This window comes from Oryx dammah, unplaced genomic scaffold (assembly GCF_014754425.2).
Source record: "Oryx dammah isolate SB20612 unplaced genomic scaffold, SCBI_Odam_1.1 HiC_scaffold_3, whole genome shotgun sequence".
In the NCBI taxonomy this organism is placed as follows: Eukaryota; Metazoa; Chordata; class Mammalia; order Artiodactyla; family Bovidae; genus Oryx; species Oryx dammah.
In genome coordinates, this window is record NW_024070187.1 from 50,076,249 (window position 1) to 50,092,882 (window position 16,634).

The window sequence follows — 16,634 nt, forward strand, 5'->3', positions numbered from 1 at the left end:
GAGCCTGGTGGGCTGCTGTCTATGGGGTCACACAGTGTCGGACATGACTGAAGCGACTTAGCAGCAGCAGCAGCAGGATTATATTAGCCTAAAAATTCATAAAATGCATGCAAAATGTCTAAATATATAGGAGATAATTTAATTCATTATACATAATGGATTTCCTATGGCTTGTGACTGGTATTCTTATGGTCAATGGACTGGAAGAGGTACCTGAAATTTAAATTTGTTTGACATTAGTATATATACACCAAATTTTTTGTTATTTCTTTAGTTAGTGTGATTTTTTTATTTTACTTTTAGTATTTATTTATCTTTACATTTAACAGTGTCTCTGGTGGCAAGTTTCCTATTTTGTCTGTTTTAAAATGCACTTATTTAATATTCATTTTTGAAGGATACTTTATGGATAGAGTTATATGTTGGATATTAAGTTTTCCAGAAGGCAAAAACTCTTAATTTTCATGATTTCTATGGAAAGATACTGTTTTTCATTTAATTGATTTCCTTTAAAAATAATATCATTTTCATCTGGCTGTTTTAAGTATTTCTTTCTTTGTGTGTGTGTGTGTGTTTTAAAATCAGCTTTAAATTACAGGTCTAGTTGTGTTTTCTATTGTTTTCTTGTGTATTTGTTTTATTCTGATTGATATTCACTGTTTCCTCAATAAATGGCTTAAATGCCAATTTTGGAATATTCACTAAATCTTTAAATATTGCTTTTGCCTGATGCTTCCTCTCCTCTCATTCTAAAATTTCAACTGTAAGTATACTAGAACTTCTTACTATTCTTCAGATTTGTTATACTCTCTTTTGTTTCTCTGTGTATTATTTTTCATTCTATGCTACACTGTAGGTATTTTCTTTTGACCTATGTTTCAATTCAATGATTCTCTCTCCAAAAGCCATAAAATGCATTTTGAAATCCAATCATTAATTTCTAATTCTACAATTTCCACTTTTTCAATACTCTACTTTTCTGTTTAAATTTTTGAGCATATATTCTATTTCCTTAAAAATATTTAGCATGGTTAGTTAAAAATAAATTTCTGATAACTCCAATTTCTGACACCTTTATGTATCTATTCTAGTTATCATTTGTGACTCTGAGTTTTCAATAACAGTGTCTTGCCTTATTGCATGCCTACTTCTTTTGTTTTTTGGAGATTATATTTTAAGAAAAAGGTAAGAATACTTAGATAATCTTAGATTCTTCACAGATGTTTACAATTTGATCTTCTAGATGAAGTAGGTGTCTTTGGAAATTTTAGTTCACTTTCAACCTCTGAAATGACCTGAAGATGGGCTTCTTTCCCTAGAAGAGCTGGCTATTGCCTGTTTACACTAATTGCTATGGTAATCCCTTTATAATTTTCTTCCCAACTGTGGAGGGTTTATCAGCTCCCTCCTCTCCTTGGTAGATGTTAAGCTTAATGTTTTATTACCCTAACCCTGTAAAAAATTCAACAATTCTGATTACCTTCTCTACTTCTAGATTACAAGAGGGAGGAAAATTAAGTTGCTTCAAATGTGAAGCTCAGTATTTTGGTATTTCTTCTCAGTTACTGGCCCCACAATTCTTCACCAAGTTCCCCTGTACCTTAAAACTCTCTCAGTCTCTCTTTGTCTCCTGTCCCCATTTTTTGTTTTCCTGGTATTATAATTGTTGTCAGTTTTAAGATTAGATTGAATTTCTTTTTCTGAAGTTACTGAAACTGATAATTCTATATTTACATGAAAATAATGTTCACCTTTAAGACATGGATTTATACAACATCCTGGTATTTTAGGTTTATATTAATAAATAAAATTGCCTAAATTTAACAATTAAATAAAACTCCCAGGTAACTAAGTGGATTCACAAGTAGTAATAATAGTTAATAGCTCTTGTTCTTTTACTTGTGCCAACCCTGTTTTAAGGTCTTAAGAAATAAATTCTTGAATATTCTTTGCTAACTTGTTAGTTATATTCTGTTATTATTCTCATTTTACTGATGAAAGCTGTAACCCAGAGAAGCAAAACTAGCATTTGAATACAGCATTTTGGTTGACAATTGTCATATATTGAGGAATACTCACAATTTCTGAAAATTATTGATACAAACATAGGTGTATAGATAGATGTATGTTACACACACACAGCACAAACACTGCTATAGTTGAACTCTAGTAGAGAGGCAGACTATCTCATAATTGAACAAGTCTCTTTTGATTAGACCAAAGTCAGTTCCTCTAAACTCTTCATTGTTGGGAAGGGTTGGCTGAATGAAAAAGAATTACTAACTTCTAACTCTATCCCCTTAAATGATACCATATTGAGGTTCACTCACATGCAATACTTCTATCATGATCCTCTTTTGGCCCCTGGGTTGGTTACATGACTTTTCCTTAAAAATGTTAGAATTTGAGTCTCTTTGTGAAAACATGTTATTTTTCTTTTCTTCCCCATAAGACATCAAGGCAAGCTTGCATTTTTCAAAAGAAATTTTGCTTAATACATAGGAAGAACAAAAAGGGATGAATAATGTACAAGATGCATTAAAAACTACACAGGTTTAGAATAATCCAGGTTTCTGTTTCTGTAACATTTAAGTAATTTACCAGGCCAAAAGCGCCTGTTCTATTACCCAGGAATGTTACACTTTAGCCTCAAACGACTGGAGCCACTTTGCAGGCAATTTACTTGGCTACAGGCTCTTTTGCCTCCCTGATTCTCTCCATAGGGTGAGAGCTATCTTTTCAGCAGGGAGTTGGTCAATTGCCCAACTTGTTCTCTCCATAACAGAAAAATGAAACATTCCAAACCTGCTGCTGGCCTACGATGCTCCCACTCACTTCTGCTTTCTTGGTGATTGGCAGGCCTACAGTCTTCAGGAAGGGAGCCAGACAGAGAAAGCAGTAAGAGGCTTGATCTCTCATGGTTTTCCAAGTGGATGATGGGGGGTGGGCAATAACCAGACAGTTGTCGTTGAGTCTCTGTCTCAGCTTCCTAGCTACAAGAGAGAAAAACTCAATTTACTAAGAGTCACTAGGTCCTGAGGAACTGATATAATCACTTTAATTTCATGAAAGACTAATTTACAAGCCTTAATGCCAATTGCATAATTTTCACTGAGAAAAATAACTATGTGATTGAAATAACCTTGCTGCCATGCTGTTCTCATCAGCAACACGTTCAAAAATCATCACCAAAAAAGTGACACCTCTTCACCATGTCCTTGGATTTTCAGAATATACCCAGTTTGAAGCTTCTGACCTTCCTGTATGGACAAAATCAGCATACCCTTATAATTCCCAGACATTCATTATATCATTCTATAGAATTAACACTTGTAATGCATGATCACATTTACACTATTTCTATTTCCTTTCTAGGTAATAAAACACATTATGGGGTCTCTAATTGATTTTCAGGAAGCCATATATACCTGTTTTGTTTTGTTTTTTTCAATTAGCAGTATGATAAGATAGCCACTGATTCAACTATTACAAATCTATTGGCTGCTGGCTGGTAAAAAAGAGGCATTTTTCAGCTATCCAACTAATTATCTCAATATATGACAGCCAAACCAAATAACCCTAGGCCCCCAGTAGACATTCTGAACTGAATTGTCTAGATAACTACCCATGCATTATCACTATAAATTTAGAGGATTAATTCATTAATGCATATACATCCAAAGCGTTCATCTTGGGCTTCCAAAATAATGATCACAATGAAAAATCATAAGAGCTACCATTTATCAGCTGTTTAATAGGAGCCAGGTTGTGTGATAAGTGCTTTCTATGCATTTTCTTTCCATTTTACATGTCCATGAAGTAGGCACTAGCATACCTAGCATAAATTGGAGCCTGCATTTCCAAATGCCTCTTTAATTTTATCTATGTAAACAGCTTCACGGGGCTTCCCTGGTGGCTCAGAGGATAAACCATCTGCCTGCAATGCAGGAAACCTGGGTTCGATCCCTGGGTTGGGAAGATCCCCTGGAGAAGGAAATGGCAACCCACTTCAGTATTCTTGCCTGGAGAATCCCATGGACAGAGGAGCCTGGCGGGCTACAGTCCACAGGGTTGCAAAGAGTCAGACATGACTGAGTGACTTCATTTCACTAAACAGCTTCACACATATATTACTCAAATAAAATTTCCTGTGTGCAATATGTACATGGGTTCTTTTGGACTCAGTGTTTTTCCTTTTTCCCCAAAGCAAATGAGTTTTCTTTTAGTCATATTTTTGGCATTCTCTTTTCTGATTCTCATATCCTCTCCTTTACTCTGATTGCTGTCTTGAGTACAATACTTGTCCCTGATGCTGAATAATGCTGAGAATCATGAATTTATACACGTTATTCAGAATGTTACATAAAATTTTATTCCTTTATTTTTCATGGAAATTGACATTTCTGTTAATATTTAATAAATAAAACACCAAGTTATCATAATAATATTTAAGTGTGATGGATTCTGAATATCTGGATAGATAAGGGTTTGGGGCACATTGAATGTCTGGCAGGCAGTAGTTACTTGTTTAATTTGGTATCAACTGTTGGCTAGGAATGAACCACTGAGGAGTAAAGTTCCCCTGCAAGTTAAAAGACACCTAGGTACAGAGAATCCCAATTTATTAAAATTAATGAGCAGCAGATGCTTATTAAATGCCCAAACACCTTAATAGGACACTTTTTAAAAATGATGTACTGAAAGTTGCAAACGTTCAACCTGCTGAAAAGTGGTCATCTTTAAGGTGTTCTTTAGTTTAATGGAAAGTCATAAAATACTGGAAAATACACAGAGTTTAAAGTAAGACAATCTTGAATTCAAGTCCCAGTTTTAATGATTATTGGCTCTGGAGAAAAATATGTAATTCTAACTGCAAAAGTAAGATAATTTGCTGCAATACAGGAGACCCTGGTTTGATCCCTGGGTTGGGAAGATCTCCAGGATAAGGGAATGGCAACTCACTTCCAAATTCTTGCCTGGAGAATCCCATGTACAGACTGTAGTGGGCTACAGTCCCTGGGGTTGCAGTCAGATACAACTGAGCAGCTAACACTTTAAGATAAGAGTTTAACCTCTGCTTAACATCTTTAATTTGTTTCAGAGAAACAGGGTTGTGCTGCTAGTATGTTCATGGGGAACACTTTTTCCCTCTTCTTTGGGTACTTCTTTGCTTGACCTCTCTCTCTCAAATTCTATCCTAAGTAAATTGTTTCTACAAAAGCAAATAATAAAGTAAATGATATAACAGAACGAAAACATCTTAGATTTTCACCTTGGTAGGGGAAGCAGAAGGAAGAGTGGTGGCAGTCCAACAGGAGTACTATTCACTTATTTAGAACATCACATTCTAAGGACACAAACCTTTTGTTTCCATTGAGTATTACCATTATTCAGGTGAATAGGTAAATGAAAAAGTGAAAGTGTTAGTTACTTAGGCATGTCCAACTCTTTGTAATACCATGGACTGTAGCTTCTGTCCATGGAATTAATCCAGGCAAGAATGCTTGAGTGGGTAGTCATTCCATTCTCCAGGGAATCTTCCCTACCCAGGAATCCAACCCAGGTTTCCTGCATTGCAGGCAAGTTCTTTACCATCAGGGCTACCAGGGGAGCCCCAAATAGGCAGATGTCTTAATACAAATACTGATCCTATGAGTTTTTAACTAAACCTGTAAGGAGGATAACAAACCAAAGATTGTAGAACCTAAGAACTGGGAAATCTAAAATTGTCTAGACTATCAAAAAGTGTACTCTGAAGAGAATTGTTATGAAATCCTAAGTCAAATGAGTGTAATAACTAGGACTCTGAAAATATACTCAAATGCACAGACTCACTTTACATTCAGTGAAAGCAAAATTAATATAAATCCAATTATGTATTCAGTTCAGTTCAGTTCAGTCACTCAGTCGTGTCCGACTATTTGCAACCCCATGAATCGCAGCACGCCAGGCCTCCCTGTCCATCACCATCTCCCAGAGTTCACCCAGACTCACGTCCATCGAGTCTGTGATGCCATCCAGCCATCTCATCCTCGGTCGTCCCCTTTTCCTCCTGCCCCCAATCCCTCCCAGCATCAGAGTCTTTTCCAATGAGTCAACTCTTCACATAAGGTGGCCAAAGTACTGGAGTTTCAGCTTTAGCATCATTCCTTCCAAAGAAATCCCAGGGTTGATCTCCTTCAGAATGGACTGTTTGGATCTCCTTGCAGTCCAAGGGACTCTCAAGAGTCTTCTCCAACACCACAGTTCAAAAGCATCAATTCTTCGGTGCTCAGCCTTCTTCACAGTCCAACTCTCACATCCATACATTACCACTGGAAAAACCATAGCCTTGGCTAGACAGACCTTAGTCGGCAAAGTAATGCCTCTCCTTTTGAATATGCTATCTAGGTTGGTCAAAACTTTTCTTCCAAGGAGTAAGCGTCTTTGAATTTCATGGCTGCAGTCACCATCTGCAGTGATTTTGGAGCCTAAAAAAATAAAGTCTGACACTGTTTCTACTGTTTCCCCATCTATTTCCCGTGAAGTGATGGGACCAGATGCAATGATCTTCGTTTTCTGAATGTTGAGATTTAAGCCAACTTTTTCACTCTCCTCTTTCACTTTCATCAAAAGACTTTTTAGTTCCTCTTCACTTTCTGCCATAAGGGTGGTGTTATCTGCATATGTGAGGTTATTGATCTTTCTCCCAGCAATCTTGATTCCAGCTTGTGTTTCTTCCAGTCCAGCATTTCTTATGACGTACTCTGCATAGAAGTTAAATAAGCAGGGTGACAATATACAGCCTTGATGCACTCCTTTTCCTATTTGGAACCAGTCTGTTGTTCCATGTCCAGTTCTAACTGTTGCTTCCTGACCTGCATACAGATTTCTCAAGAGGCAGGTTAGGTGGTCTGGTATTCCCATCTCTTTCAGAATTTTCCACAGTTTATTGTGATCCACACAGTCAAAGGCTTAGCAGGATTATTATGTATTAGCAGGGTTATTTTTAATGCCCTCAGAAGTCATTTGATTACCAGGAACTGTTGATTTTAATACATATATCTCAATAGTTAAATCTTATTTTTGTGTATAACAGACTAAATATTTAGTTAGTTCAGTTGCTCAGTCGTGTCCGACTCTTTGCGATCCCATGAATTGTAGCACGCCAGGCCTCCCTGTCCATCACCAACTCCCGGAGTTCACTCAGACTCAGGTGCATCGAGTCCGTTATGCCATCCAGCCATCTCATCCTCTGTCGTCCCCTTCTCCTCCTGCCCCCAATCCCTCCCAGCATCAGAGTCTTTTCCAATGAGTCAACTCTTCATATGAGGTGGCCAAAGTACTGGAGTTTCAGTTTTAGCATCATTCCTTCCAAAGAAATCCCAGGGCTGATCTCCTTCAGAATGGACTGGTTGTATCTCCTTGCAGTCCAAGTGACTCTCAAGAGTCTTCTCCAACACCACAGTTCAAAGGCATCAATTCTTCGGTGCTGCCTTCTTCACAGTCCAACTCTCACATCCATACATGACCACAGGAAAAACCATAGCCTTGACTAGATGGGACTTAGTCGGTAAAGTAACGTCTCTGCTTTTGAATATGCTATCTAGGTTGGTCATAACTTTTCTTCCAAGGAGTAATCGTCTTTTAATTTCGTGGCTGCACTCACCATCTGCAGTGATTTGGGAGCCCCCCAAAATAAAGTCTGATACTGTTTCCACTGTTTCCCCATCTATTTCGCATGAAGTGATGAGACCAGATGCCATGATCTTCATTTTCTGAATGTTGAGCTTTAAGCCAACTTTTTCACTCTCCTCTTTCACTTTCATCAAGAGGCTTTTTAGCTCCTCTTCACTTTCTGCCATAAGGGTGGTATCATCTGCATATCTGAGGTTATTGATATTTCTCCCAGCAATCTTGATTCCAGCTTGTGGTTCTTCCAGTCCAGTGTTTCTCATGATTTACTCTGCAGAGAAGTTAAATAAGCACGGTGACGTACTCCTTTTCCTATTTGGAACCAGTCTGTTGTTCCATGTCCAGTTCTACCTGTTGCTTCCTGACCTGCATACAGATTTCTCAAGAGGCAGGTCAGGTGGTCTGGTATTCCCATCTCTTTCAGAATTTTCCACAGTTTATTGTGATCCACACAGTCAAAGGCTTTGGCATTGTCAATAAAGCAGAAGTAGATGTTTTTCTGGAACTCTCTTGCTTTTTCCATGATCCAGCAGATGTTGGCAATTTGATCTCTGGTTCCTCTGCCTTTTCTAAAACCAGCTTGAACATCAGGGAGTTCACAGTTCTCGTATTGCTGAAGCCTGGCTTGGAGAATTTTGAGCATTACTTTACTAGCATGTGAGATGCGTGCAATTGTGCGGTAGTTTGAGCATGCTTTTGCATTACCTTTCTTTGGAATTGGAATGAAAACTGATCTTTTCCAGTCCTTTGGCCACTGCTGAGTTTTCCAAATTTTCTGGCATATTGAGTGCAGCACTTTCACAGCATCATCTTTCAGGATTTGAAACAGCTCAACTGGAATTCCATCACCTCCACTAGCTTTGTTCGTAGTGATGCTTTCTAAGACCCACTTGACTTCACATTCCAAGATGTCTGGTTCTAGATTAGTGATCACATCATCATGATTATCTGGGTTGTGAAGATCTTTTTTGTACAGTTCTTCTGTGTATTCTTGCCACCTCTTCTTAATATCTTCTGCTTCTGTTAGGTCCATACCATTTCTGCCTTTTATCGAGCCCTTCTTTGCATGAAATGTTTCCTTCGTATCTCTAATTTTCTTGAAGAGTTCTCTAGTCTTTCCCATTCTGTTCTTTTCCTCTATTTCTTTGCATTGATCGCTGAAGAAGGCTTTCTTATCTCTTCTTGCTATTCTTTGGAACTCTGCTTATATCAGAGTTTATATTATATTGTATTCAGATGCTTATATCTTTCCTTTTCTCCTTTGCTTTTCACTTCTCTTCTTTTCACAGCTATTTGTAAGGCCTCCTCAGACAGCCATTTTGCTTTTTTGCCTTTCTTTTCCATGGGGATGGTCTTGATCCCTGTCTCCTATACAATGTCATGAACCTGATTCCATAGTTCATCAGGCACTCTATCTATCAGATCTAGGCCCTTAAATCTATTTCTCACTTCGACTATATAATCATAAGGGATTTGGTTTAGGTCATACCTGAATGGTCTAGTGGTTTTCCCTACTTTCTTCAATTTGAGTCTAAATTTGGTAATAAGGAGTTCATGATCTGAGCCACAGTCAGCTCCTGGTCTTGTTTTTGTTGACTGTATAGAGCTTCTCCATCTTTGGCTGCAAAGAATATAATCAGTCTGATTTCGGTGTTGACCATCTGGTGATGTCCATGTGAAGAGTCTTCTCTTGTGTTGTTGGAAGAGGGTGTTTGCTATGACAAGTGCCATTTCTTGGCAAAACTATTAGTCTTTGCCCTACTTCATTCCACACTCCAAGGCCAATTTGCCTGTTACTCCAGGTGTTTCCTGACTTCCTAGTTTTGCATTCCAGTCCCCTATAATGAAAAGGACATCTTTTGGGGGTGTTAGTTCTAAAAGGTCTCGTAGGTCTTCATAAAACCGTTCAACTTCAGTTTTTTCAGCGTTACTGGCTGGGGCATAGACTTGGATTACTGTCATATTGAATGGTTTGCCTTGGAGATGAACAGAGATCATTCTGTCGTTTTTGAGATTGCATCCAAGTACTGCATTTCAGACTCTTTTGTTGACCATGATGGCTACTCCATTTCTTCTGAGGGATTCCTGCCATCAGTAGTAGATATAATGGTCATCTGAGTTAAATTCACCCATTCCAGTCCATTTTAGTTTGCTGATTCCTGGAATGTTGACGTTTACCCTTGCCATCTCTTGTTTGACCACTTCCAATTTGCCTTGATTCATGGACCTGACACTAAATAGTATCTTTTTCTTTCTTTCTTTCTTTTTTTTTTTTTTTACTTTACAATGCTGTATTGGTTTTGTCATATATCAACATGAATCTGGCATGGATGTACATGTGTTCCCTATCCTGAACCCCTCTTCCACCTCCCTTACCATCCCATCCCTCTGGGTCATCCCAGTGCACCAGCCCTGAACATCCTGTATCATGCACTGAACGTGGACTGGTGTTTCATTTCATATATGATATTATACATGTTTCAATGCTATTCTCCCAAATCATCCCACCCTCTCCCTCTCCTACAAAGTCCAAAACACAGTTCTATACATCTGTGTCTCTTTTGCTGTCTCGCATACAGGGTTATCATTACCATCTTTCTAAATTCCATATATATGCATTAGTATACTGTATTGGTGTTTTTCTTTCTGGCTTACTTCACTTGGTATAATAGGCTCCAGGTTCATCCACCTATTAGAACTGTTTCAGATGTTTTCTTTTTAATGGCTGAGTAATAATCCATTGTGTATATGTACCATCACTTTCTTATTCATTTAACTGCTGATGGACATATAGGTTTCTTCCATGTCCTGGCTATTATAAACAGTGCTATGATGAATATTGGGGTACATGTGTCTCTTTCAATTCTGGTTTCCTGTGTGTATGCCCAGCAGTTGGATTGCTGGGTTGTATGGCAGTTTTATTTCCAGGTTTTTAAGGAATCTGCACACTATTCTCCATAGTGGCTGTACTAGTTTGCATTCCCACCAACAGTGTAAGACGGTTCCTTTTTCTCCACACCCTCTCCAGAATTTATTGCTTGTATACTTTTGGATAGCAGCCATTCTGACCAGCATGAAATGGTACCTCATTGTGGTTTTGATTTGCATTTCTCTGATAATGAGTGATGTTGACCATCTTTTCATGTGTTTGTTAGCCATCTGTATGTCTTCTTAGGAGAAATGTCTAATTAGTTCTTGGCCCATTTTTTTATTGGGTCATTTATTTTTCTGGAATTGAGCTGCAGGAGTTGCTTGTATATTTTTGAGATTAGTTGTTTGTCAGTTGCCTCATTTGCTATTATTTTCTCCCATTCTGAAGGCTGTCTTTTCACCTTGCTTATAGTTTCCTTTGTTGTGCAGAAGCTTTTAAGTGTAATTGGGTCCCATTTGTTTATTTTTGCTTTTATTTCCAAATTCTGGGAGGTGGGTCATAGAGAATCCTGCTGTGATGTATGTCAGAGAGTGTTTTGCCTATGTTCTCCTCTAGGAGTTTTATACTTTCTGGTCTTACATTTAGATCTTTAATCCATCTTGAGTTTATTTTTGTGTATGGTGTTAGACAGTGTTCTAGTTTGATTCTTTTACAAGTGGTTGACCAATTTTCCCAGCACCACTTATTAAAGGGATTGTCTTTTCTCCATTGTATATTCTTGCCTCCTTTGTCAAAGATAAGGTGTCCATAGGTGCGTGGACTTATCTCTGGGCCTTCTATTTTGTTCCATTGATCTATATTTCTGTCTCTGTGCCAGTACCATACTGTCTTGATGACTGTGGCGTTGTAGTAGAGCCTGAAGTCGGGCAGATTGATTCCTCCAGTTCCATTCTTCTTTCTCAAGATTGCTTTGGCTATTCAAGGTTTTTTGTATTTCCATACAAATTGTGAAATTATTTGTTCTAGCTCTGTGAAAAATACCGTTGTAGCTTGATAGGGATTGCATTGAATCTATAGATTGCTTTTGGTATTATACTCATTTTCACTATATTGGTGCTTCTAATCCATGAACATGGTATATTTCTCCATCTATTAGTGTCCTCTTTGATTTCTTTCACCAATGTTTTATAGTTTTCTACATATAGGTCTTTAGTTTCTTTAAGTAGATATATTCCTAAGTATTTTATTCTTTTCTTTGCAATGGTGAATGGAATTGTTTCCTTAATTTCTCTTTCTATTTTCTCATTAATAGTGTATAGGAATGCAAGAGATTTCTGTGTGTTTATTTTATATCCTGCAGCTTTACTATATTCATTGATTAGCTTTAGTAATTTTCTGATGTAGTCTTTAGGGTTTTCTATGTAGAGGATCATGTCATCTGCAAACAGTGAGAGTTTTATTTCTTCTTTTCCAATTTGGATTCCTTTTATTTCTTTTTCTGCTCTGATTGCTGTGGCCAAAACTTCCAAAACTATATTGAATAGTAGTGGTGAAAGTGGGCATCCTTGTCTTGTTCCTGACTTTAGCGGAAATGCTTTCAATTTTTCACCTTTGAGGATAATGTTTGCTGTGGGTTTGTCATATATAGCTTTTATTATGTTGAGGTATGTTCCTTCTATTCCTGCTTTCTGGAGAGTTTTTATCATAAATGGATGTTGAATTTTGTCAAAGGCTTTCTCTACATCTACTGAGATAATCATATGTCTTTTATTTTTCAATTTGTTAATGTGATGTATTACATTGATTTATTTTCAGATATTGAAGAATCCTTGCATCCCTGGGATAAAGCCCACTTGGTTATGATGTATGATCTTTTTAATGTGTTGTTGGATTCTGATTGCTAGAATTTTGTTAAGGATTTTTGTATCTATGTTCATCAATGATATTGGCCTGTAGTTTTCTTTTTTTGTGGCATCTGTGTCAGGTTTTGGTATTAGGGTGATGGTGGCTTCATAGAATGAGTTTGGAAGTTTACCTTCCTCTGCAATTTTCTGGAAGAGTTTGAGTGGTGTTAGCTCTTCTCTAAATTTATGATAGAATTCAGCTGTGAAGCCATCTGGACCTGGGCTTTTGTTTGCATGGAATATATCTGATTACAGTTTCAATTTCCGTGTTTGTGATGGGTCTGTTAAGATTTTCTATTTCTTCCTGGTTCAGTTTTGGAAAGTTGTACTTTTTGAATAATTTGTCCAATTTTTCCAAGTTGTCCATTTTATTGGCATATAATTGCTGATAGTAGTCTCTTATGATCCTTTGTATTTCTGTGTTGTCTGTTGTGATCACTCCATTTTCATTTCTAATTTTATTGATTTGATTTTTCTCCCTTTGTTTCTTGATGAGTCTGGCTAATGGTTTGTCAATTTATTTATTCTCTCAAAGAACCAGCTCTTGGCTCTGTTGATTTTTGCTATGGTCTCTTTTGTTTCTTTTGCATTTATTTCTGCCCTAATTTTTAAGATTTCTTTCCTTCTACAAACCCTGGGGTTCTTCACTTCTTCTGTTTCTTTAAGTGTAGAGTTAGGTTATTTATTTGACTTTTTTCTTGTTTCTTGAGGTATGCCTATATTGCTATGAACCTTCCCCTTACCACTGCTTTTACAGTGTCCCACAGCTTTTGGGTTGTTGTGTTTTCATTTTCATTCATTTCTAAGCATATTCTGATTTCTTTTTTGATTTCTTCTGTGATTTGTTGGTTATTCAGCAGCGTGTTGTTCAGTCTCCATATGTTCGAATTTTTAATAGTTTTTCTCCTGTAATTGAGATCTAATCTTACTGCATTGTGGTCAGCAAAGATACTTGGAATGATATCAATTTTTTTTTTTTAAATTTACCAAGGCTAGATTTATGGCCCAGAATGTGATCTATCCTGGAGATGGTTCCATGTGCACTTGAGAAAAAGGTGAAATTTATTGTTTTGGGGTGAAATGTCTTATCGATATCAATTAGGTCTAACTGGTCTATTGTATCATTTAATGTTTGTGTTTCTTTGTTAATTTTCTATTTAGTTGATCTATCCATAGGTGTGCGTAGGGTATTAAAGTCTCCCACTATTATTGTGTTATTGTTAATTTCCCCTTTTATACTTGTTAGCATTTTTCTTACATATTGTGGTACTCCTATGTTGGGTGCATATATATTTATAATAGTTATGTCTTGGATTGATCCTTTGATCATTAGGTAGTGTCCTTCTTTGTGTCTTTTCACAGCCTTTGTTTTAAAGTCTATTTTATGTATATGGGTATTGCTACTCCTGCTTTCTTTTGGTCTCTATTTGCGTGGAATATCTTTTCCAGCCCTTCACTTTCAGTCTGTATGTGTCCATTGTTTTGAGGTGTTTCTCTTGTAGACAACATATAGAGGGGTCTTGTTTTTGTATCCATATAGCCAGTCTTCGTCTTTTTTGTTGGAGCATTCAACCCATTTACATTTAAGGTAATTATTGATAAGTATGATCCCATTATTTACTTTATTGTTTTGGGTTCAAGTTTATACACCTTTTTTGTGTTTCCTGTCTAGAGAATATCTTTTAGCATTTGTTGGAGAGCTGGTTTGTTGGTGCTGAATTCTCTAAGCTTTTGCTTGTCTGTAAAGCTTTTGATTTCTCCTTCATGTTTGAATGAGATCCTTGCTGGGTAGAGTAATCTGGGCTGTAGGTTATTTTTTTCATCACTTTAAGTATGTCCTGCCATTCCCTCCTGGCCTGAAAAGTTTCTATTGAAAGATCAGCTGTTATCTTTATGGGCATCCCCTTGTGTGTTATTTGTTGTTTTTCCCTTGCTGCTTTTAATATTCCTTCTTTGTGTTTGATCTTTGTTAATTTGATTAATATGTGTCTTGGGGTGTTTCTCCTTGGGTTTATACTGTTTGGGACTCTCTGGGTTTCTTGGACTTGGGTGATTATTTCCTTCCCCATTTTAGGGAAGTTTTCAACTATTATCTCCTCAAGTATTTTCTCATGGTCTTTCTTTTTGTTTTCTTCTTCTGAGACTCCTAAGTTTCGAATGTTGGGGCATTTAACATTGTCCCAGAGGTCTCTGAGTTTGTCCTCATTTCTTTTAATTCGTTTTTCTTTTTTCCTCTCTGCTTCATTTATTTCTACCATTCTATCTTCTACCTCACCAATCCTATCTTCTGCTTCCATTTTCCTACTATTTGTTCTTTCCAGAGTGTTTTTGATATCATTTATTGCATTATTCATTATATATTGACTCTTTTTTTATTTATTTATGTTCTTGCTAAACCTTTCTTGCATCTTCTTAATCCTTGTCTCTGGGCTCTTTATCTGTGATTCCATTTTGTTTTTAAGATTTTGGATCATTTTCACTATCATTATTCAGAATTTTTTATCAGGTAGATTCCCCATCTCTTCCTCTTTTGTTTGATTTGGCGGGCATTTACCGTGTTCCTTTACCTGCTGGGTATTCCTCTGTCTCTTCATCTTCTTTATATTGCTGTGTTTGGGGTGGCCTTTCTGTATTCTGGCAGTTTGTGGAGTTCTCTTTATTGTGGAGTTTCCTTGCTGTGTATGGGGTTGTATGGGTGACTTGTCAAGGTTTCCTGGTTAGGGAAGCTTGTGTCGGTGTTCTGGTGGGTGGAGCTGGATTTCTTCTCTCGGGAGTGCAATGAAGTGCCCAGTAATGAGTTATGAGAAGTCAATGTGTTTGGAGTGACTTTGGGCAGCCTGTATATTGAAGCTCAGGGCTATGTTCCTTGTTGCTGGAGAATTTGTGTGGTATGTCTTGCTCTGGAACTTGTTGGCCCTTGGGTGGTGCTTGGTTTCAGTGTAGATATGGAGGCATTTGATGAGCTCCTGTTGATTAACTTTCCCTGGAGTCAGGAGTTCTCCAGTAGTCTCAGGATTTGGACTTAAGCCTCCTCTAGTTTTCAGTCTTATTTTTACAGTAGCCTCAAGACTTCTCTATCTATACAGCACCAATGATAAAACATTTTGTTTAAAGATGAAAAGTTTCTCCATAATGAGGGACACCCAGAGAGGTTCACAGAGTTACAAGGAGAAGAGAAGAGGGAGGAGGGAGATAGAGGTGACCAGGATGAGATGAGGTGGAATCAATAGAGGAGAGAGCAAGCCAGCCAGTATCACTTCGTTATGTGCACTCCACAGTCTGGACTGCTCAGAGATGTTCACAGAGTTATACACAGAAGAGAAGAGGGAGGAAGGAGACAGAGGTGGCCAGGAGGATAAAGGGGTGAATCAAAATTAGAGAGACAGATCCAGTCAGCAATCAGTTCCCTAAGTGTTTTCCACCATCCAGAACACACAAAGAGATTCACAGAGTTGAGTAGAGAAGAGATGGGGGAGGGAGGAGATAGAGGCAACCTGGTGGAGAAAAAGGAGAGTCCAAAGGGGGAGAGAGCAGTCAAACCAGTAATCTTGCTCCCAAGTAAAAATGTGTACTGAAGATTGGGTTCTTAAATGTACAAAATTGATAACAAATACCAAAAAGTGAAGATTAAAAATCTGGAGTAGAGGTTGGATTTTCAAAAATAAAATATTAAAGGAAAAAAGAAAAAAAACAAAGTCACAAAAATTATAAAATATATATACATGAAGTTTGCTTTAAAAAATAGGGTCTTTCTCTTTTTTTTGTTTCGCAAAGTAATAGTGGTTATAAAAATGCAAATTAAAGGAGTATAGAGGACTTAAAAAAAATTAAAGAATGATAGTAAAAATAGTAAAAATATATCTAGGACTTTCTCTGGTGTTGTTGTAGGCAGTGTGGGGTCAGTTCATTTTCAGATAGTTCCTTGATCCAGCTTATATTTCTCAAGATCTATAGTCCCTTTCCTATGTAGTCGGTACTAAGTACAGGGTTTTAATCTATTGCACCTGTCACTTCCAATGAGGTTTTCTCTGTTTTAGCTTCTTCTGTTTGCTGGTCTCTTTCCCTGGGGGCGGTGGTGGACACTATTTTAGGCTCACTTGTTCAGATGTGCTGTGGGGAGGGAAGGACATTGCAAACAAATAACACTGGCATGTGCTCACAATGTCGTGACCACCCTGGGTTTG